The 23,025-nt window shown below is 47.7% G+C and overlaps 1 long non-coding RNA gene across 2 annotated transcripts; it reads left to right on the top strand.

The window, feature by feature from the left end:
* The first annotated feature begins 193 nt into the window (after positions 1-193).
* LOC144314375 (uncharacterized) lies at positions 194-22,863 on the top strand. Of its 2 annotated transcripts, none has more exons than XR_013380250.1 (5): positions 194-340; positions 18,202-18,302; positions 19,786-20,026; positions 21,623-21,773; positions 22,050-22,863. It is a non-coding gene; the product is annotated as an uncharacterized LOC144314375 (long non-coding RNA). The 2 variants fall into 2 exon arrangements; XR_013380251.1 differs by lacking the exon at positions 194-340 and adding an exon at positions 16,327-16,411.
* Positions 22,864-23,025: the final 162 nt, after the last annotated feature.

The raw sequence follows: 23,025 nt of genomic DNA, 5'->3' as shown, positions 1-23,025 counted from the left end.
CCAGTCGATCTTCTTAAGGCTCCGTGCTAGTCCGATGGATGACATTATGTGTGTTCATGAGAAAATCATTCGAAGGGCTACAAATGAGTCCTTTAGTAATACCCAGGAGTCATAATGTCTGTGACATAATGAACCTTCCTAAATTACAGCCTACACTAATTAGATCACTTATTGCTACATTCCAGGCCCTGAAACAATTTGCTTAAAGTGATAGTTACCTCTAATGAAAAGATACATAACGGCAAATGTCAGCAACCCTTTTAAATCCTCCACGACTTATCACGAGGACGAGTGTTCCTGGTGGTGCCACATCTTTTGTCACCATTTCCTCCTAAATCAGGTGGGTATTTTACGACCGCTTGGACACGGAATTCCCCGGGGGTAGTAAGAAGATGAGGGAAGGGCTCACTGTCTCCTTCAGTCCTTCTCCTTAGCCTGGCCGCCCCACCCCACCATTCACTGTGGTCGAAATGCTCCCAGCTTCTTGCCTAGAAAGATCTACGGCTATCAGCTACTTGTAGAGTGGCCTTTCCTGGAATGCCTGGGGTTCCTGCCCACCTGGCAGGGGCGGGGTTCCCTGGTCTCCCTGAGCCCTTCCCGAGGGGGGCGTATTTCACAACCATCTCCCTGATGAGGTTGGGAGGGCTGTGCCAGTCACGGGGGCTGATGGAAACCAGGGTCTGGCGAGGGCTGGCACTGTCACCACCAGGTCAGGCCTGCAGCAGCTGACACTTAGGATCATTTGAGGAAGCTTCACAAGGCACTATCTGCAAGGATGTGGGCAAGGATGCTGAGAAATGCAAGGCATGACAGCAGGGCTGTGGCGCCCCTCTGCCCAAAGGGACAAAGGGAGGGAGCCGTTATCAGAATCCAGACGAGAGAATCCAGACAGGAAGGGTCTTCTCGAGCCACCTGCTGAGCCCCCTCCTGGCCTGTCTTGGATGCCCCACAGGGAGCTGGCGGGTAACTGCCCCAACTCATTCTCCTCCTTTCCTCTCTGCCTCCCTCCTCTAGTCCCTCGCCGGGCTCCCTATTGCTAAGGAGATATCAGGAGATAGCTGGGGGTTCGAGGGACAGATGAGCAGGGAGGGTGTGGGAACGAACCTGACTATTTGGATCAGCCTTCTGGGCCATAGAGCAGGGAGGGGAGAGTGGGGAGCAGCTTTGAGGGGACGGGACACACGGATGCCCAGCACTGTCAGGTTCTGCCTACAGCCGTGTTGTGTGGGAGAACATCTTCCCTGCCTGCTGTGCTTCCAGGTCCACCTAAGTTCCCTAGGGCCCTGAGCAGTGTGGGTGAGAACCAGCACCCTGGACCACCCGGGGTCTCAGCCTTGGCTTGGCTCCTTCTGGGAATCGATGGCTGCCCCTCAGGGACATCTGATGGTTCTACAGTGATACTCCTCTGCCAGAAAACAGCCAGGACGTGAGGCTTCCTTGAGTTTAAGCACATCCTTGATAGCCTGAGGGTGTGTCTCATGATAATGAAGGCGTCCCATCAGAAAAACAGGCCAACAACCGCACCCACTTAGAGAATGGGGTCTCTCTCCCACACTCCTCATTTTTTAAAAAAGATTATTTATTTATTTATTTATTTATTTATTTATTTATTTATTTATTTATGAGACACACACACACACACACAGAGACAGGCAGAGGGAGAAGCAGGCTCCATGCAGGGAGCCCCGACATGGGACTCGATCCCAGGTCTCCAAGATCAGGCCCTGGGCTGAAGGTGGTGCTAGACCGCTGGGACACCCAGGCTGCCCCACACACTCCTCATTTTTAAAAAACTCTAGAACTGAAAGGGACTCATCTGTTGCCACCACGGGCCCCACCCTGGCTGTCCTTCAGGTCACGTAGTGTGTGTGTGACTACTTAGGCCATCCGGGGCCTGGAGGCAAGGGAAGGGCTGGGTTGAGCCCCGGACAGGATGGAGGCAGAGTGAGCCATGGGTGGGGGCAGGGAGAAGCGGCCTTTTTCTAATACCTTCTCACCAGGGATGGGCAGGCACCAGCTCTCACCTGGAGAACACCGGCCTGGCCACGACACCTGCCATGACTTTCTTGTTGGAAAAAGGGTCCAGATCACATAGGTGATGGGGGCAAGTGATACTGGGCTAGGAATTGCAGATGAGCCTTGCAGGTTGGGAAGGTTTTATTCCAGAACCCAGGAAAAACAGAGCTGACCTTCTTCCAACCTGCAAAATGGCCAGCAGCCCTGAAACATCGGCTTCCTGAAACCTAGAGCAAAACTTCCAAGGTCCCTGCCTGTCTAAAGCAAAAAACCCGCAAAGTAGAAACTTCTTATTCTTTCTCCTAGTTTCCAGGGTGGGTCAGAGGCCAAGAGACTTTAGTTCTAATCCTCATTCTGCCGCGTACCAGCTGTAACCTTGCAGTAATCACACATCTCCCTGCATCTCCTTTGTGCAATTGCAAGATTGCTTTAAAACACTAGTAAGGGGGGATCCCTGGGTGGCTCAGCAGTTTGGCACCTGCCCTTGGCCCAGGGCGTGATCCTGGGGTCCTGGAATCTAGTCCCACATTGGGCTCCCTGCATGGTGCCTGCTTCTCCCTCAGCCTGTGTCTCTGCCTCGCCCCCTCTCTCTCTGTGTTTCTCATGAATAAATAAATAAAATCTTAAAAAAAATAAAACACTAGTAAGTAAAATAATATCAACGTTAATGGAAAACAGTATACTAAGTGCTTGTGGCAGGTGACAGCCACTGTCCACCCAACAAGTGAGCTCTTCCTGTGTGGAGCTCCCCCCAGGAGGCAGCAGCCCATCTGGGGATGGTTTTCAGCCCTCCTCATGTACAGATGGGGTCTGTGTTCCAATAAAACTTTATTTACAAAAACAGGTGGTGGGCCGCATTTGGCCCACAGGCCATAGTTAGCCTCTAGTATAGAGAATGCCTGTATATCCTTTTTCTAAATTTACCAGCTAGTAATGTTCACTAATCACCTGTTAAGCACCATTCGCTGATCTGCATCTGCCGTGTGCAGGAATGTGGCAAGGTTCTGGATCTTACTCTTAAATTCTTCCAGCCAGCATCTATTGAACCCCCTCTTGTGTGCCAGGTGCAAAGTCCCTCTGGAATTTGGCTGTGAGCAACAGAGGCTCAGGCTCTGCCTGCAAAGTTACATTCCAGGGGCTGCGACGGATACAGAGAAGCACAAGTGCTAGGGAAGCATGTAGGGAGGACCTCTAATTCAGACTGGGAGGGAAAGGGGGGCTTCTCAGAGGCACTGACACACAGGGCAAGGTGACTGCTGCCTTCATGGATCTTCCAAGATGTGTCCTTGGCACCTGGCACGCTCACTCTTGCCCTGCCTGAGACCGGCCGCGGGGGACTCTGAAACACTAGGAGATGGTCTAGCCACAGGATGGAGGGATCCTGAATCCCCAGATCATCACAGGGAGAAAAGCTGCCTAGGGACCATAAGCACCTTCTCTGAGTTGTCATATGAGTGAGAAATAAATCTCATTGTGTCGCGATGCTGAAATTAGAGGGGTTATGTATTACGGCATCTAGCGCTATCCTCGTTAATAAAATGCTTTATGCACACCGTCTCGTTTAAGCTTCTCAGAAATCCTGTGCAATACCCCGGTTTTACAGATAAGGATGCTGAGTCTCAGAGAGGTTAAGTGGCTTCTCTGAGGTCACACAGCTAGTAAATTAAATAGCCCACAGTCTATCCCGGAGGAGTCCGTCTCCAGCGCCCACACTTCTGAGCCCCGTCTGCGGCTCAGATTCTGATTGATACATAACCCAGCCCTCCTGTCCTGTCTGTGCAGCTTAGCCCAGAAGAAGCAGGGGACCGTCCTGTCCTGGGACTCGTATTAATGGGATGAGACAGGATTTCCCCAGGGCTGGGACCGAAGGCCAGAGGCCAGACAGGAAAGGGCAGTCCCCCGGCCTTGGGGAGAGCCCGGTTTGCCAGGCGTTTGGAGACTGCTGCGGGCCCCAGACCCTGAATTCCTCCGAGACCGTGGGAGAGAGAGGCAGGCAAGTGGGAGGACCCCCAGGATCCCTTCTCGGTTCCTGCTTCCTTGCAAATGTTTTCCTTCGCCGGCCAGTGAGGTACCTCTCTCTTTGTAGCCAACATGTCCAAGGCTGACAGGCTAAAACTGCTCGCTTGCTTTTAAGTGTCAGGAGATGTAAATAGTTTTAGTCTTCAGTGGTTTCTGATTGAATCTCCTTTTGAAGTAATGATAGCTATAATTTAAAGCAACAGTTACCATATTTTCCTTGCTGCCTGGCCGTCTTTGAAGCACTAAGTATAAATCTGCTTAAAATCTTAAAATAGCTGTAGCCCTGTCTCAATATTCGACCAGGAGCCAGGGAGATTCGGCCTCTAATTGCCATCATCTGTAACTAATATCAGGAGCGGAGCGGGCCCGTGACAAGGTGGCCAGCAGAATTGCTCTGACCTGGGCAGGGAGGTGGAGGCAGAGACATGGTCTCCCCTGGGGACCCTTGACTTCGGTTAGAGTTCGGAAGAAGCCCGTCCTGAAATTAGGACCAAATGGGCTCTGGGCTGTTAGGAGATCTTTCAGGACCGTCTTTTCCAGGCCTCTCCAGGACTGTGATGGAAATGAGCAGGGCCTCTCCTGCAAAACAGAACCCAGAATGTTCAAGGGCGGGCAAGGCCTTGGTCCCAGCTGATGGAATTCCCAGGGGCCATGTCCATGGCCAGGTTAAGGCATGCCATCCTTCTTCAGAGGAGGAGGCCGGCTGCAGAGATTTCCAAGGTGGCTGCTCACCCATGAGGAATAATACACAACCATTTCTGCCGCACGTTGACAAACACAGTTAAAATAGCTTTTCAGGGATGCCTGGGTGGCTCAGTGGCTGAGCATCTGCCTTTGGCCCAGGGCATGATCCTGGGGTCCTGGGATCGAGTCCTGCATCCGGCTCCCCATGGGGAGCCTGCTTCTCCCTCTGCCTGTGTCTCTGCCTCTCTCTATGTGTCTCGTAAGAATAAATAAATAAGATCTTTAAAAACAATAAAAAATAATAAAATAGCAGTTCACTCTTAAATTGGCCACTGCATTTTCGTTTATTCATGAATATGAATTTATTCGACAAATACTTACCATGTCCCTACTGCACACAGGGCAGCGAGCAAAACAGTTGAGAACTCCAGCCTTGACAGGTTACACTAAGCGCTATTGAGATAAGGAAGACAGGGAAGGGCTAGGGAGCAAAATAAAGGAAAGGAAGAGGGGAGTGGTGACCTTGCACTTTTAAATAGCCTTGAGTGTCACCAAGAAGGTGGCATTAAGTGGCTTTTCTGTCTTTGTAAAAACTTTTCAAGGGAAGGTATACCATGTATCTGGGGATTCTTTTTTTTTTTTATTAAGATTTTATTGATTTGAGAGAGTGAGAGAGTGTGAGAGAACGAAGCACGAATTGGGAGTGGGGAGGGGCAGAAGGAGAGGGAGAAGCAGGCTCCCTGCTGAGCAGGGAACCCCATGTGGGGCTCGACCCCAGGACCCTGGGATCATGACCTGAGCCGAAGGCAGACGCTTAACCAACTGAGCCACCCCATATTTAAGGCATTTTGAAGAATCATGGTGGGAAATGTTCAGAAAAGTTGACAATATGTATCTTTCAGTGCCAGGATTTCAGGTGATTTTAACTTCTGCTTTACTGTGCAGGCATTTTCTGAATGTCCTAGAATCAACATGAATGTGTTTTAGGAAAAGGTGGCAATTGAGTTTGGCAGTTCCCCCAGTAAATTAAACATAGAATTACCATATGGCCCAGCAATTCCACACCTAGGTATATATACCTGAAAGAATTGGAAGTAAATATTCCAACAAAAACTTGTGCGCAAAGGCTCATAGCAGCAGCATTCACAATAGCTACAAGATAGAAGCAGCTCGAAAGTCCCCCAGTGGGTGAAGGGATTAGCAACCTGGGGTGCATCCATGCCATGGAGTATTATTTGGCCAAAAAAGGAACAAAGTGCTGCTAGACACTACAACAAAGATGAACCTTGAAGACAGTATGCTCGGTGAAAGAAGACAGATGCAAAAAAAAAAAAACCACATAGTGTAGCATTCCATTTATATGAAATGTTCAGAATAGTCAAATCCATGGAGACAGAAACTGGTTGCCTAGGTTTAGGGTTTTGGACTATAGGGTTTTTGGAGTAGGGCGGGCAGTGACGAAAATATTCTGGAACCTAGATGGTGGCAATGACTGTCTAACACTGAATATTCTAGAGTCACTGAATTGTGCGCTTTATTATTTATTTTATTTTAAATTTGTTTGAATTCAATTAACATGAAATGTTAATTAACACATAATTAATGAACATATAATGTATTATTATTTTTGGAGGTAGAGGTCAGTGATATATATATATATATATATCTCAGTCTTATATAACACCCAGTGCTCATCTTATCACGTGCTCTCCTTTATGCCTATCACCCAGTTACCCCATCCCCCCACCCACCTTCCCTCCAGCAACCCTCAGTTTGTTTCCCTGAGTTAAGAATCTCACATGGTTTGTCTCCCTCTCTGATTTCTTCTTGTTTTATTTTTTTCCTCTCTTCCCCTATGATCCTTTGTTTTGTTTCTTAAATTCCACATATGAGTGAGATCATATGAGAATTGTCTTTCACTGATTGACTTATTTCACTCAACAGAATACCCTCCAGTTCCATCCATGTCCTTGTAAATTGCAAGATTGCATTTTTTTTTTTTTGATGGCTGCATAGTAGTACTTTAAACTTGGTAAAATGGTAAATTTGATGTTATACATATTTTTCTATAATAAAGAAGAAATGGGGATGCCTGGGTGGCTCAGCAGTTGAGCGTCTGCCTTTGGCTCAGGGCGTGATCCTGGGGTCCCAGATCGAGTCCCACATTGGGCTCCCTGCAAGGAGCCGCTTCTCCCTCTGCCTGTCTCTTTCTGTGTCCCTCATGAATAAATAAATAAAATCTAATAAAAGAAGAAGAAGAAAAAAAAAGTTGTTGGGGAGTTCCTGGAAAACTCAGTTGGCCCTATACGCCCACGAGAGGCCTGTGGTGTTTGTCAGGTGACCGAGGTGTCAAGTGCTAGGGGAGCTTGGCAGTAGCCCCATTAGAAAAACTCATTTCTTCTAGTAATTTAGCAAGCACCTCCTGGATGCCTGGCAGTGAGGCCACGAGGGTGGGCACCGGCGGGCCTCCTCCCACGGAGCCTCCAGCCGGAAGCGGCCTGGGAAGGGCCACGAGGTAGTTGAGTGGGCCGAGGGGAGGCATGGGGGGAAGCTGTTTGTGTGAGGCTGAGCTGTGAATCCAGCTGCTTCTGCCCTGGCCCCGACACGCCTCTCTGGGCCGAGGATACAGATCTCAAAGGAGAGGCCAGACAGACGCTCTGGGAGGCCACGCCGAGTGCATGATGGGGGTTAGCAGCAAAACAAGCTGGGTGGCTCTGGAGCCCATTAAGGGATTAACAATTTTCCACAGATGATCCACAGAAAGGGCAGTCTGGACACAAATAATTGAGAAAGAGCCTGCTCTCCTAAAACCTGGGCATTCCAGCCTCCCTCAGAAGAAATTCTCATGCTTGCGAGGACTGCAGAAGTGAAGATGTTTTTCCGTGGAGGGCGAGGGAGGAGAGGGGCCCTTTCCTACCATCACGTGCACGGGGCACGCCCTGTCTTCACACCTGCCTCTTGCCCTGGCCTCGCCCGGGACCCAGACACCAGCCCCTGCCATACGACCGCCCAGCTGCACCCCTGGGACTCAGCCCACGACGCGTGACTCACTAGAACTTTCTGGGTCATGCTTTAGAGCTGAGTGCCTTTGTGCCAAAATATAAGGCAGAAAGATGCCAGCAGCCCAAGGGGCTCGTCTGCTTCTCTTGCTATTTCTCCGGTGAGAAAAGGCAATGGCCTGCTCCAGGCCGAGGCGCAGAGATGGGGGCAGCTGCCAGCGCAGCAGAGGCTTGGTGCCCACTCCAGCCCTAAGAGAAGTCACCTTGCCCCTGCGCACAACAGGGTGAAGGCCTCCCACCCCGCCCAGGGGGGCCCCTGGGTTGGCACGCCTTTCATCTCGTGAATCCTCCCCACTGCCTTCTGAGCACTTGACCCCATCTAGCCAAACCCGACTGTCCTGGAACAGCTCCGGTCCTTCCTCACCTCCAGGCCCTTGTGCCTCCAGTTCCCTCCCCTGGGCGCTACCCCCCCCAACGTGCCACCTGTTGCAATCCCAGCCGTGCTGCACCACTCATCTCAAATGCCACCTCCTCCGTGACCCCTCCCTCCTCGAGAGTGTTCTGGCCCCCCCTGCTCTTCTCAGGAAGCTGTCTGCCAGGGGAAGGCTTCACTGGTGCAACTCCTCAATCTTAAAGGGATCCAACAGAGGGGCCTCTTGGTGGCTGAGTGACTGAGTGTCTGCCTTTGGCTCAGGTCATGATCCCAGGGTCCTGGGATCGAGTCTTGCATTAGGTTCCCCATTGCCTATGTCTCTGCCTCTCTCTCTGTGTCTCTCATGAATAAATAAATAAAACTCTTTAAAAAAGGCTCCAATGGAGCCCTATGGTGTAGACCAGGACTTAGGAACTACACACACAGCCTGAGGTTCAGCCTGGACTCAAGCTGGGCAAATCTCTTTACATCTCTGCATCTCCATTTTCCGATTTGTGACACAGAGACCACCACCATCATCATCATACAGTTGACCCTTGCACAACATGGGTTGGAACTCTGCAGGTCCACTTTGCATGTGGATTTTTTCTGATACAGACTATACAGGACCGGAAATGTGTTTTCTCTTCCTTATGATTTTCTTTTCTTTCTTTCTTCTTTCTTTCTTTCTTTCTTTCTTTCTTTCTTTCTTTCTTTCTTTCTTTTTCTTTTTTTTTGATTTTATGTATTTATTTGACAGAAAGAGATGGGGAGGGGCAGAGGGCGAGGGAGAAGCAGACTCCCTGCTGAGCAGAAAGCCTCATGCGGGACTCGATCCCAGGACCCCAGGACCATGACCTGAGCTGAAGGCAGATGCTTAACTGACTGAGCCCCCTAGGCACCCCCTTACGATTTTCTGAATAATGTTTTCTTTTCTCTAGCTTCTTTTATTATAGGAAGATAATAGAGAATACATGTCACCTACAAAATGCACGTTATCAACTGTGAGTGTAAAGCTTCGGTCAACAATGGGCCATTAGTAGCTACGTTCTTGGGGAGTCAGACCTATACTTGAGTTTTCGACTGTGTGGTAGCTCAGCACCCCAACCCTCATATTGTTCAAGGGTCAACTATATTTTCTGACAACATGGACTCCCTCTGAGGATTAAATAAAATGTGTACAAGGCAGGGTGGGGAACTGGGGTAGAAATAAAGACCTGCCTCGGATGCAAAATTTCAGGAGGTGCTCATGACGTCATGAAGGTGCCCAGCGCCTCTCCGCTCTCACTAATCCTGGCCTTGGTGCAAAGCACACAGGCCAGCCTAGAATAATGCCTGGGAGAGACTGCTGAGTGCACAGAGCAAACGTTCAGGAGCTCGTGCACAGACTACTTCAGTATTCGTACACCTGCCTATGTGGGTGGGTGGTATGTACGTAGGATATAAGCACATATACATACGATATACGTGTACATTTATAGATCTATACAAACACCTAGAAATATACAGTATTAGTGATTTCAGAATCCGAATGGAGGCATTTTGCCATTATGCTCTTTGGTATTGTTTGAGATTTGTTTGGTTTATTTTTTACACATTTATATTTCTCTTGCAATTAAAAATAACACGTTAAAAAAATCCCGTGAGGCAATTTGCTCAGGAGGGACTTTGTGCTCTCTCGTTTACTTGCTGTGTGACCTTGGCAAACTGTCTCTGCCTCTCTGAGTCTTCCTCTATAGAAAGAGAATGATCGTGGTTTAATGACCTCATGGGATATTATGGGGTTTAAATAAAAGAACACCCTGTCTTTCCAGGCTGTAAGTTTTTCTCATCCGGCTCCAGATGTTGGCAGTGCCCAACAAATAATGTGCTGAATTGAAATGTTATTTCCTTTTGGTGTATTTCTATAATAAGAAGTTTTCCAGCTCACTCCAGATCTTTTAAAACAGGGTGCAGGATGGACTGGAGGGGACAGAGGGCCACCGACCCTGTGGGAGGCTTGGCAAAAGGAGACACAGCCTTTTTGAGGCTAAGGGCCTCTAAAAGATGGCCATCTCTTCGGGATGAGAGAGGATCCTAGTAAACACAGATGGAGGGTGGTGGGGCTGGGAGTGGAGGAAATGTGTTTCAGCAAAGATTTCATGGCGGTGCTGATGGATGGAGATGAGTAATGGTGCCATACTCCACTATGGTGGCGGCTTGGCCTGGGTGAGAAAGGAGGGACATACAGGGCTAACGGAAGGCCAAGGGAGACCTCAGCCCAGGGTCTGTGAAGGGAGGTAGTGCCATGCAAGGAGGAAGCACCAAGCTTTTGGTGCCATATCTCCTAAACCTCAAATCTTCTTGCGACCGTTTACTTCATGTGGAGCTTTAGACAAGTTCTTACCCTCTCTGTGCTTCAACATCCCCGTCTTCAAAATGGGAAGAGAACCGGAACAAAGCAAGCACTTGGTAAATGTCATCCCCAAGGATGCTGATGGTGATGATATTGTTTGAACTTGTTTGAGCAGGCGAATGACAGAAGCACATCCATGCATTGAGAAATCCTTCTAGTCACAGTGGGCAGGATGAATTATGGAGAAATCGGGACAGGGAGGTGCTTAAGGGACAAGACGCCTGCTTAGTCATAAGGAGAGGGAGCAGAGTGGGAAGAGATGACAAACGTGACAAAGAGAAAATAGAGTCAGCTTGGCAATTGATCAGATGGAGGGGACAAGGCAAAGGGGGTGGGGGAGGAGTGAGGGGCAATAAGGGGTCAGGGGAGTAAAGACACAGTTCTGGAGCCTGGGAGAAGATTCCTGTTGGTATAGGTAAGTATTCTGGAATGCAGTTGGGTTGGGCATGTTAAATTTGAGGGACCATGGGAATCCAGGTTGGAATCCTGAAGAGGTTTGGGTGTGGCCCTAGTCAAAGGTAAGTGATGTAAATGTTCCTGTCACCCTTGAAATAGGTACCTGAGGGGTGCCTGGGTTGGTCAGTGGTTGAGCATCTGCCTTTGCCTCAGGTCATGATCCTGGGATCCTTGGATTGAGTCCTGCATCGGGCTTCTCGCAGGGAGCCTGATTCTCTCCCTGCCTGTGTCTCTGCCTCTCTCTCTGTGTCTTTCATGAATAAGTAAATAAAATCTTAAAAAAAATGAAATAGGTTCCTGATTTGGACATCCTGAGGTCTCAGACCTGGTTGTTAAGATGTACTGTCGTGAGGACACCACAGCTGCTCTTTTCCCAAAGATAATATGAGGAATTGTGCTTGCCTCTTACAAGTAAGGGTAATATTTCCCCAAATATATTCCATCAGTGGGTGTTCTATGAAAAGAATATTTAGTGGTTAAATAAATTTAGGAGACATTCAGTTAAACAAAAAAGTAAATGTTCCTTTATGCAGGACTTATCAGTGCCTCTAATGTGCTGATAGGTTTTGTGTGTTCTGGAGAAGAACATGGAATATAATATTTCTCAAAGTTCTCTTCCTGCAGAGCTTTTTCTTTATTTGGCCGGGTACTCAGCCCTGAAAGCTAAGGAATCTGCATCTGGGGCGGTGGGTGGCAGAGGCCTCCAGGTTTTCAACTGAGAGCAGAGTTTCACCAACTTTCCTGTGCATGTGTTAATGTGGGGTTTGCACGTCTAATAAGCTCCTGTGTGACACCTACATGCTGGTCCACAGACCACGTATTGAGAAGGGCGGTCTTAGAGGACCCCCTTCCTCCGCTGGCTGATCACCAAGGAGGGCATGGGAGGCCTCAGACCTGAGTGGGTGGTTACAGCCCATCGCTGCCCTTGGTAGTGGTCGCCCGCACCCTGCCCTCCAGCTGATGCCGTCCTGGAGGCAGAACCCTAGTTTCTATACTGTTAAGGAAAATTTGCCTCCAAATTTTAAGCTGGAAGTTCACTGGAATAACTTTTAGAAAAGAATCACAACCACATGATTTTTTAGATTTTCGGTACATACATTAAGAACTGTGTACAAATTGAAATGTCTGTACTGATCCTCAGAACAACCAATAAAAACTCAATTATGAATAAAAAGGGAACCCTAGTTTCTCACAACTGACAGCTGCCTTCCTGTCTGGAGCACGCAAGGGCCTGAGCCGTGGAAGTCCCAGAAGGCAATCAATAGGCAGGAGAAGGAGCCGGGTGACTCACTGTCCCCATCTGAGCGACCACCCTGCAATGACATGCGGACCGTCCCCAGACCCTGCAGAGGAGCAGTGGCGGGGCAGATGCCTCTGCGGCCCCAGGTTGGCGGCAGAGCACCTGGCTGGGGATGATGGGCCGGGGCTGCCTAGAGGGTCTGTGCGCGTGTGCACAGGGTGTGTGCGTGTGTGCGCGTGTGCACAGGGTGTGTGTGTGTGTGCACAGGGTGTGTGCCTGTGTGCACGTGGGTGTGTGAAATATGGCTTTCCAAACTGCCAAATCATCTTAATTAGATTGAACAGTCCTCCGATCCCTTATTTAGAATGGAATGTGGAGCCCAAGCTCTGCTTTCCTTTAACATGGGGAGGGAGGGAACGAAAATAAACTTTGGTTTTTACTGTGGCCGAGAAGTGAAGGGAGGAGTTTGGGTTTCAAGGGAGGGGGGCACCGCCCGGGAGGAGGAAGGCTCCTGGGGACACCCACACCACAGGATACCCGTCCTGCGCCCTTGCTTCTAGGCTCTGCTTCTGAGCTTCAGAAAGGCCCTCTGCCAGAAGGTCTAACTTTTTAAGAGTCTAGGTTTGGGGTGATGGAGCACTGGGTTTGAATCTCAGCTCTGCCGTTTAGCAGATCGGTGACCTATCGGTGCTCAATACATGGTAGCTCTTTCTTTCTTTCTTTCTTTCTTTCTTTCTTTCTTTCTTTCTTTCGCTCTCGCTCTCGCTCTCTTTCTTTCTTTTTGGCTTATTCAAGAGCTTAATGGACAAGAATGAATGTGCTTTTTTCACACGAGTTGGTTTTATGGGCATGAGCACTTTCTGGTACTTAACCATGGAGAGCAGAGCTTTTGTTGGCTTCTCAAAACACCCTGAGGGGGAAGGGAGGGCCGCTTCCAGAGGCTGAGACATGTCCAGGGCTGCACGTCCAGTGGACACTGGGACAAGGCTAAATTACAGGTTGACATCCTAGGAGTCCTGAGTATGAGGAAAGTGATTTCTTAATGAACAGTGCCTTGGGGACAAAATTCCTTTAGAACCAGCATGTTGAAGCAGGAAACAGGAAACCGAAAATGTCCCACCTCTTGAGGTGGACTGGCCTCTTTCGGCCCCTGGGGCCATCCTGCTCCGGCCTCACGTAGCAGAGGGTAACGAGGCTCAGCCGTGAGAACAGGCAGATCCTTTAACTGTGTCCCAGGGAGACAGGGGACTCTGGCCTCCCCCAGGAAGGCGCGTGCTCTCCTGCCTTCTCGAAGGCTCCGTCCAGTGCAGGAGGGTCTGGTGACCGGATATTGCTACCTGCGGGAGGACTGCCCGGCAGCTGGCACACTACAAGATAGGCTAGTTGTTCATGAGCCCCACCTCCTTGCTGGGCTTTAATCCATCACTGAATTCTTCCCACCTGCTCCAAACTAGAGAGCAGTTTGTGGGTGAGCAAATGGAGGTCCCAGAGAGGGAAGTGACTTTATGGTTGTCACCCATCAAGGCGGGGTCCCTTGGCCACCAGAACCCCGGTGCTTCTCGCCGTGCCACCCTGGGAGTCCCCTTCCCCTCCTCGTCTCGGAGTCTGAGTCTGGCAGCTGTGTCCCCTGCTCGTCCCAACCGACGCTCCTCCCTCCCCGCCTCTGCTCCCAAACTCACCCCAGAAGCGCTGCCTCCTCTGGCCCCTCTGACATTATTCAGGTTACACTTAACGCTGCTTCCTAGGACAGTTCCTATCCCCCTGGGACAAACCGGGGGACTTTTTTAAATGTCTCTTGATACATTTGGTTCTCCGGGTAACATTGAGTACATTGTTCCTTTCGCGCCTGGTGAGAGACAGTGGCATCTGGCTTCTGGGCTTATCTCCTCTGCTTGCTGAAGGATCATTGTATTTCCTCTTCTCGTGAAAACATCTGACCCTCCTCGTGGCGTAGATAACAGGTGGTCCCCAGTGGCTGCTTTCTCCAGGGTGCTTCTGGTCCCCAAGGGGGAAGGGCCTCGCACTGGCTGGGTGTGATGAAAGTGCTCCTAAGATTGTCCCAAACTACTCTAGGGAGGGAGGTGACTTTGTCTGCTCTTGTTCACAGAAGATTCACAGGTTGTATAGTAGAACGGAAGGGCTGCAAAGTTAATTGTAGTAACATGGGGTAGAGATTGCTAGTTGCCCGGCCAATACCCATTCTCTCCTGCTTCTGCACCAAAAGAGCCCTAATCACTGAGGGCAGTACTGTGGCCAGCTATAGGACTATTTTCCTCAACATCCCTTGTACATATGTGACTAAATTCTGGTCAATGAGATGCAGGTAGATATTGCTGAGAGATTCTTCCAGAATGTCTTCATAAAAGAATAATCCCTGAGGAAGGCCCTCCCTTTTTTCTTTGCCCTTGATTCCTTCTTTCTGGGGCACAGATGTGATGGCAGGAGCGTCAGGTCCACTTTGGGTCACGAGGTGACCATGGGGATGGAAACAACACGCTAGGAATGGAACAATACAACGACAAAAGGAGCCTGGGTCCCTGACGGCCCTGAAGGAGCCACTGTGCCAACCCTGGACTGCTTACCTCTGGACTTCTGTCATGCATATGGGAATAACCCATTATATATTTCTGTTATTTGGGATTTTCTATTACATGGAGTTGGATCTAATCCCTACTGTTACATAACACTTAAAAGTGGATGGCATTCCAATAATGTGAAAATAATGCACCAGGTTATGTCTTGGTGCATTGTTTGTAATTGCAAAATATTGGAAACAATCTAAATACTACTAGACTTGCTGAACAATTGTGGTGCTGTCCACCCAGTGGAGTTCTACGCTGCTGTACAAAAGAATGAAGACGACATCTGGGACTTAGGTGGGTGGGGGTGATTTCCAGGACCTATTGCTCAAGCAGGATGCTACTTTTTGTGTAGGAAAAGGAAGGGAAAAAGAAAATATTTGTACAAAGCCAAGAAAACAACAGCTAAAAGAATAAAACAGAAACTAATGAGATTGGTTAGTTCTAGGAAGTGGGTGGGAAGGGGGTTGAAAAAAAAGAAAGAATGGGAGGAAGTAAAGCCTCTCTTAATATATGTTTTTGGTTCAATTCTGACTTTGGGAACCATGATAATAATGTCATGCACTCAAAAAAAAAAAAAAGGGAGTAAAATCATCAAGGTTGGCGGAAAATCTTAAAATGAGGTACAAGTGAAAACAAATGAACTGAACTATATTTCAAATGAAACAATAAACCACACTGAAAGGAAGGGTTGGGAGAGCAGAGCCCGGTGGTTTTGAAACAGCGTTTGGATGAAAGACAAAAGAGCTCAGTGTGAATCTTTAGCTCTTGAAAGTTGGTTCCTTTTTTGTAATCGTAGAGGTTAGCAATTCTGAAAATGCTGTGTATTCTGGGATTGGGCTAATAAGGGAAGACATGGTGCATCATAGTAGCCAGGTTTCTCACTGACAAAGGAGGGACGTGTACGGAGAGCACAAGGATCTGACGAACTCGGCCCTGCTGGATCGGAATTGGAAGTATCAACTTATATATATATACATAGTGTAAATTACATATATTCTTGGACATATATACACATACATGTGTATATGGTAGATATGGGCTTGTATATGTGTACTGTACACATATATAAATATTTTTATGTGGAGATCTTTATATTTACATAGCTATCACTTGTGTAAATATAGATAAATCTAAATACCGATATACTCATATATCTATACAAGTGAAAGATAAGTACCTAAAACAAGTATTGCCTGTCTCTGGCTATCTATCCGTTGATGAGAAAGAGAGAAATATGGTAAAATGTTTACATTTGAGGCATCTGGGTGAAGGGTTTACGGGAATTCTTGGTACGATCCTTGCAATTTTTCTGTAAATTTAGAAGTATGTCAAAATAAAAACATGAAAAGAAAGAAACCCAAGTGGACGGCTTGTTAGAGTTGATTATGAGGCTCGAACTCAGTGTGTCTGGCCCCGGTTGGGGCTCTTTCTTGGCCTGCGGTCTCCTTGCCATTTAGTGTGGATCTATGGAGGAACTCAGGCTGGGCAAATGGGTTTCCTCAACCCCTTTTCATTCATCTACAGGACAGGTCTCTGACATGCGCACAGGCAGAAGGAAGAGAAAAGGAGGGGGTGCCCTCTGTGAGGGGACAGCTCGTGGAGCCTTAGGTGAGGAGGCATCTATCTGGGTCCCCGTGCGACCAAGGGCAGGGGACTGGCCCAGCCTTTGAGGGCGTCTGTGCTCCCCTATCTTACTTAACGTACTGGTCCTGCTGTCTTCCTAAACACCTGCAGGAAGACTTCTTCAGTGTAAGAGACCCTCCACTCCATTTGTTCTCTCCTTTTATCTTGGAGGGGCTATTTGTCCCCCACCCTTCTGTCCTCCAAAATGTTGCTTCTCAAGAGTTTTGACAGTAATTCACTAATGAAAGCTGAGTTCAGCAGTAATTCACTGTGGCCAAGGAAAGAAAAGAACGAGCTTCTTCCCTCCTCTGCTATCTCTCCCCTAATTATTAGTTTGTAAGTATGGGTCGGAGCACCTGCCTTTGAAGCGTAAGTGATGAGGACTTTGGCAACGGTGTTAGGCAGAGACCTGGGCCCAGACCTTCACCCTGTCCCCCTTAGACTCTGGTGCTCCACCTGCAGAGGGGGCACGATGATAGCTTTGACCTGAGTGAGTGGCTTTGAGGCTAGAACAAGATAAGCCTGTAGATGCTTATCAGAGTGCTCAACAAATGTCAGATACCAGCTGTCATCATAGCAGAGTGTATGGTTGTGACCTCAGGCAGCAGTACCAAGGACGAGCCATTGAGAAGGAAGGCCTTCCTTCCAACCTGGACCCATCTTGCCTGGAATGGCAGTTAACCTGTGAGTGCATTTCAGAGCTTTGCGGGGCCCTCCTGATGAAGACAAGGGTTTCATCTACCTGTCGACCAGCCTTCTCCAAGTCTCCCACATGGTGTGTGACTGGGGGCTCCCGACCCTAGCCACAGGGTGTGTCACTAAAGCCTCCATCTTCCCTGCACTCAGAGCTGCATCCCTGCACTGTAATATTCTGGAAAACATCTTCCCCTACCACCTCTCCTAGGTTAGTGTGAGGTGACAGCAGTTTACTGGCGTCGGGGGGAAGTTGTCTGCTTTTTGAGGGGATAACAGCACCAGGCTTTTATAAGCCCCTGGCAGGTCTCCCTGCAAATACTGTCCTATGGAATCCTGTTACTGTACGAAGGCTATAGAGACGACTCAGGGAGCTTGCCATATAAGAAAGTTCCAGAACATAATTATTTGAGGTTACAAAAGCTTTTTATTCTTTGGGGGAGATAAAATTCTATGTGTTTTCAGCGATACCTCTTATGCCAAAGCTTCGCAACAAAAATTCACTTAGAGGAGCCTTAGAGGGGAATATTCACAGCTATTGGTGTCGAACCAATTTTCTCCTTCTTCTTGTGTTTGCTTAGTGCGTATGTATGCATACGTGTAGGCATGCGTGTCTGAACATTTTGGAGAGTGTCTTTAAGTAGTATGTTTATGTGTTGCCGCAGTGGGACATATCCAGTGACTTTCTTGAGCTATAATTCACATGGATTGTAATTCATCTATTTAAAATGTACAATATTCAGCAGACTTTAAAATACAGAGTTGTGCAATCATCACTACATAGATTTTAGAACATTTGCATTGTTTCAAAAAGGAACCCTGCCCCACTAGCAGTCATTCGGTATTTCTTCCCAGCTGGAACAACCCTAGGAAACCAGTTCCTGTTTCTATCGATTTGCCTATTCTGAGTATTTCACATATATGGGATCATATGGTATGCAATCTTTTTACAATGGCCTATCACTTAACACATTTTCAAGGTTCATCCACATCATGGCACATGTCAAGACTTCAATCTTTTTCATAGCTAAATAGTATTCCCATTGTATGGACAGACCACATATTGTTTATCCATTCATCAGGTGATGGACATTGGGCTGTTTCCACTTTTTGGCTGTTACAAATACTGCTACTTCTGAAGATTCATGTCTGAGCTTTGTGTGGATGTGTGCTTTCATCTCTCGTGAGTATATATCTCGGAATGGAAATCCGGGTCATATAAAAACAACGTTTAGCTTTTTGAATAACTGTTGATCTATTTTTCAAAGGGGTTGCACCATTCCCACCAACTATGAAGGTGATAGTTTCTCTGCATCCTGTCCAACCTTTGTTATTATTCGACTCTTTGATTACAGCTGTCCTCACGGTGTGAAGTGATGTCTCATCATGGATTTGATTTGCAGTTCTCTGATGATCAATCATGTTGAGCATCTTTCCACATGCTTATCAGCCATTTGTATATTACCTTTGGAGAAAAGTCTATTCAGATCCTTTGATCATTTTTAAATTGGGTTATTTTTCTTTCATTATTGAGTTGTAATAGTTTTTGAAAAATATATTCTAGATGCAATTCCCTTATCAGATATATAATTTGCAAATATTATGTCCCCCATTCTATGGTTCTCTGGTTACTTTCTTGATGGTGTCCTTTATAGTAGCACAGCCTTACATTTTTTTTAAGATTTTATTTTTTATTTATGAGAGATACACAGAGAGAGAGAGAGAGAGAGAGAGAGAGAGGCAGAGACACAGGCAGAAGGAGAGGCAGGCTCCATGCAGGGAGCCCGATGTGGGACTGGATCCCAGGACTCCAGGATCACACCCTGGGCCAAAGGCAGACGCTAAACCACTGAGCCACCCAGGCATCCCCACAGCCTTACATTTTGATGGAGTCAAGTTTTTCTTTTTCTTTTTTTTTTCTTCTGCTACTTGTGATTTTGGAGTCATATCTAAAGAAGGCTTTAGTAGGGATCCCTGGGTGGCGCAGCGGTTTGGCGCCTGCCTTTGGCCCGGGGCGCGATCCTGGAGACCCGGGATCGAATCCCACGTCAGGCTCCCGGTGCATGGAGCCTGCTTCTCCCTCTGCCTGTGTGCTTCTCTCTCTCTCTCTCTCTCTCTCTGTATGACTATCATAAATAAATAAAAAATATATAAAAAAAATAAAGAAGGCTTTAGCATACCCCAAGTCACGAAGATTTATGTTTATATCTTCTTCTATAAATTGTATAGTTTTTAGCTCTTATAGTCAATTCTCTGATATATTGAGTTAATTTTTATGTATGGAATAAGAAAGGGATACAACTTTCTTATTCTGTAGGTGGATATCCAATTCTTTCTGTTTTGAAAATCCTGAAATAGTTCCATGGCAGTTGGTAAAGAGTGCTGCCCTGAGATCCCCAAGTGTCCCCTCTTTTGCTCTGGTTCTACCCTGGGACCTCCCAGACATTCCCATGACTCACAGACTGACCTGTCAATGCCTGGCACACAGCAGGAGTCTTCAGGACCCTGCCAGCTCTGATGCCAGTGAGGTCCCAGCTGTTAAATATTTTGAATGTCACACTTATGTGCTGGTGTGTGTTATGACGCGTTCTCAGGGTTGGAGACACTAGTATCAATTCAGAGAGGTCCTATAACCTGCCACTAATACTCCTGTATTGTACTTCAAGAGGGTGTTGCTGGAGCAAAGAGAAATACCAATGTGCTGTAACTGTCACACCAATGAGAATCAGAGCAAGGGTGGAACCTGACTCAGAAGAAGCTCAGCAGATGCTTGAAAATCTATGAGCCAAAGACCTCAGAGGCAGCGAGATGAGAATATTCCACTGTGGTTTCCCCACAGGCAAACTGGTCACCCATCTTTTGCTCCCATCACAAATATCCCATCTGAGGACCCGGGACCCTACCCAGGTGGGTTCCTCTAGGGGAGATTGTCTGATTCTCTCTTTGCAGAGTGAGGATGAACATCCACAGTTTTGCAGGATGGAAGGGGCCTCTTTCTTGGAAGGGTTGAATCATCGAGACAGCTTTCTTAGAAGGTCAGAGTTGACAGACCAGTCTACCTTAGTTGTGGATGTGTCCTCGCCCCTGGTCACAGCTCACCACTGATGGAGAGGGACTCTGCCCACCCATCAGATCGGCACTGCCTCTGCCTCCCTTCCCCTCTCATCCTTCTGCTCAGCCCCTCTCTCCTGCAGTGTCTCTGCTCCACATTTCTGGATAATTATATTTTTTGGCAATGGCCCCTCTGCATGCTGTGGAGCAAGTGGTTGAGTCTATGGCCTTTTCCCAAGTACTATTTCCAGCCAGGCTGTGCCATCCTGTTCTTCTGCTGTATTCTAGGACACAAAAGGTCAGGAGCTTTGCTGGGAAGACAGACCCTGGTGTGGAGACCTCTTGGCCTGACTGTTATGTGGACAATAAGGGAGCGTCTTAGGAAAATCAGTGAGAGCATGTGACAGGGACCCCAAGTCCCAACCTTACTGAGTGACCTCAAGAACAGTCCTGACTCCACCTTAATATTTGGGAGCTCGGGAAGGGCTGGCATATATCTGAGTTTGCTCAGGCATGGCAGGGAGAGGACACAGGACAAATGGAATAACTGTTGCCCTCAAACGAGACTCTCTTGCTGACTTGGCAAAGAAAAGCATGACGACAAGTCACTGTCACATGGCAAACCTGAACAAAGGGGAACTCTAGTACCCTACTAACTCTTTTATAATGATGACACTTTAGTGCTCACTTCGGCAGCACATGTACTAAAATAGAATGATTACACTTTATAATTGTATTTAAACTTCTTCTATTTGGCACTTATTAAGCTATTTTTACAGAATGGTATTTATAATTAGAGTATTTAATAATTCTTATTTTAGAAAATATTTGCAAAAGATTGTCCTAACGACCCAAAAGGAAATTAGGAAGAGCCTGATTTTATCATCAAATTCCAAAGCAGCAAGTCACTCGGTGAATATTTATCAAGTGCTCAGTAACATGAGGCTCTGGGATGCACCAAGCTCCTAGAGAATCCCCAGGACAAAGTGTATCCCTCAGCTCAGGATCAAGTGTCAGAGGGGAAAAGAGGTAGAGGGACCATGAAGAGAAGAGGGGATGCCAAGCCCTAAAATTCTACTGACTTTAAGCAAAACATGAGTCCCCAGGAGCTCCCCCAGACCAACCCCATTCTTCTCTCCCTTGTCACCCTCCCAAGACATTGGGAACTGGTTCTTGTTGACCCCTGTCTCCAAGTTTCTTGAGTCACATCAGCAGACCTCCATGGTACCCAGTAGTTCCCCAGGAGGTATCAAAGCCATAGGGCCCATGGGGGCTCTAAAGATCTTTTCAAGAAAAGCTACTTTTATAAAAAGACAAACAGGGAAATATTACGGAGTTGCAAGCTCCTAACTAAGATAAAAAATAAGACGTAAGGGAATGTGCACTTTTGTACCCCACTTTGGGTCTGACGTCAGAATCTCCAGGTGTACTTTCACTCAGCTCTTTTCCTAGGGATGATACTCACGTGGGGAAGCTCCAGAAGTTGGGCCATGACTCATGTCCATCTCGGCCAGATGGAATCTGCTGGTCGGAAAGGGCTGAGGTGGTCTGCCTTTGATTTTGCCCTTCGTGCAGTAACCAGCCTGGGATCCTGGCCTTTGAGGTACTGACCGATGGCTCTCTCATCACCTGCATCCCAAACCTCTTTGCAGATCTTCTTTCCCTCTCCCATCCTGCACCCTTTCCATCTGCCCTTTCTACGATGCACCCTATCTTTCTTCAAGGAACTTCCTCTTCCTGCCACACCCCTGGCCATTGTGATTGGCCCAGTAATGAACACATGACCAAATTGAGCCAATCAGAGTTCTTCCTTGGGATTTTATAACTGAGATGAACCAATTGAAACCGTTTCTTTCTTTCCCTTTGTTTGGATCACCAGCTCTCAAGGCCACGGATACTGAGTTAATGGTGATGGTATACCTGCCACCTGGGGAATTCTGAGAAGATGGCCAACACTGATGTAGATGCTGAAATTAAAAAAGAAACAAAGTACTGATGGTTTCAAGTTCTTAATCTTTGTGAGGATTAAATGAGTTAAAGCAGGTACTTAGCTCATAGCATGTGATCAATAAACACTATCATTATTATTTCTTCCACTCTTGGCTTCCCTGGTTACATGAACCAACAAAAACTTTTTTAGAAAAGGCTATTGAACTGGATTTCTATCTCTGGCACCCAGGCACTCAGATGCTCAGGATCTCAGGAATGTCTTTTCTTCGAAAGGAAAGCTGGTGCTGAGTTAAGTCACACATATGTGTCAGTGACTGTAGTAACCAGGCTCCAAGATGGCCCCAATGATCTCTGCATCATGATATTCATGCCTTTTCATAGTTCCCTCCCATATGGAAGAGGGCTGACTAGTAGAATATTGCAGAAATGATACAGTGTGACTTCTGAAGAGAGATCAAAAAGAACTGTGCCTTCTATCTCGGTCCCTCTGGGGCCCCTTGTTCTGGGGGCAGAGGGCTGCCATATTGTGGACACTCAGGCTGCTCTGTGGACAGATTCACGTGGAAGGGAGCTGAGAACTGCTGCCCACAGCTGTGTGAGCAAACTGTCTTGGAATTGGATGTTCAGACCCAGCCAAGCTTCCAGATGACTCCAGCCAGCCCTGACATCTTGACTGTAACCCCCATGAGAAACCTCAGGCCAGAACTACCCAGCTAAGCTACTCTTGAAATCCGGATGCACAGAACATGTTTCAGAATGACTGCTTGTTCTCTCCTATCTCTGCGTGCTTTTTTTGGGGGGGGGGGGGAGGCGGGGGTTGTTATGTAGCAGTAGATGCCGACATATTGACTCACCCCTCCCTTCATAAGATCGCCCAAGTTTAGTGGGGATCACTATGAGGCATG

This window comes from Canis aureus, chromosome 5 (assembly GCF_053574225.1).
Source record: "Canis aureus isolate CA01 chromosome 5, VMU_Caureus_v.1.0, whole genome shotgun sequence".
Taxonomy (NCBI): Eukaryota; Metazoa; Chordata; class Mammalia; order Carnivora; family Canidae; genus Canis; species Canis aureus.
The sequence above is the reverse complement of the archived record's forward strand: the minus strand, read 5'-3'. Positions and strand labels throughout refer to the sequence as shown.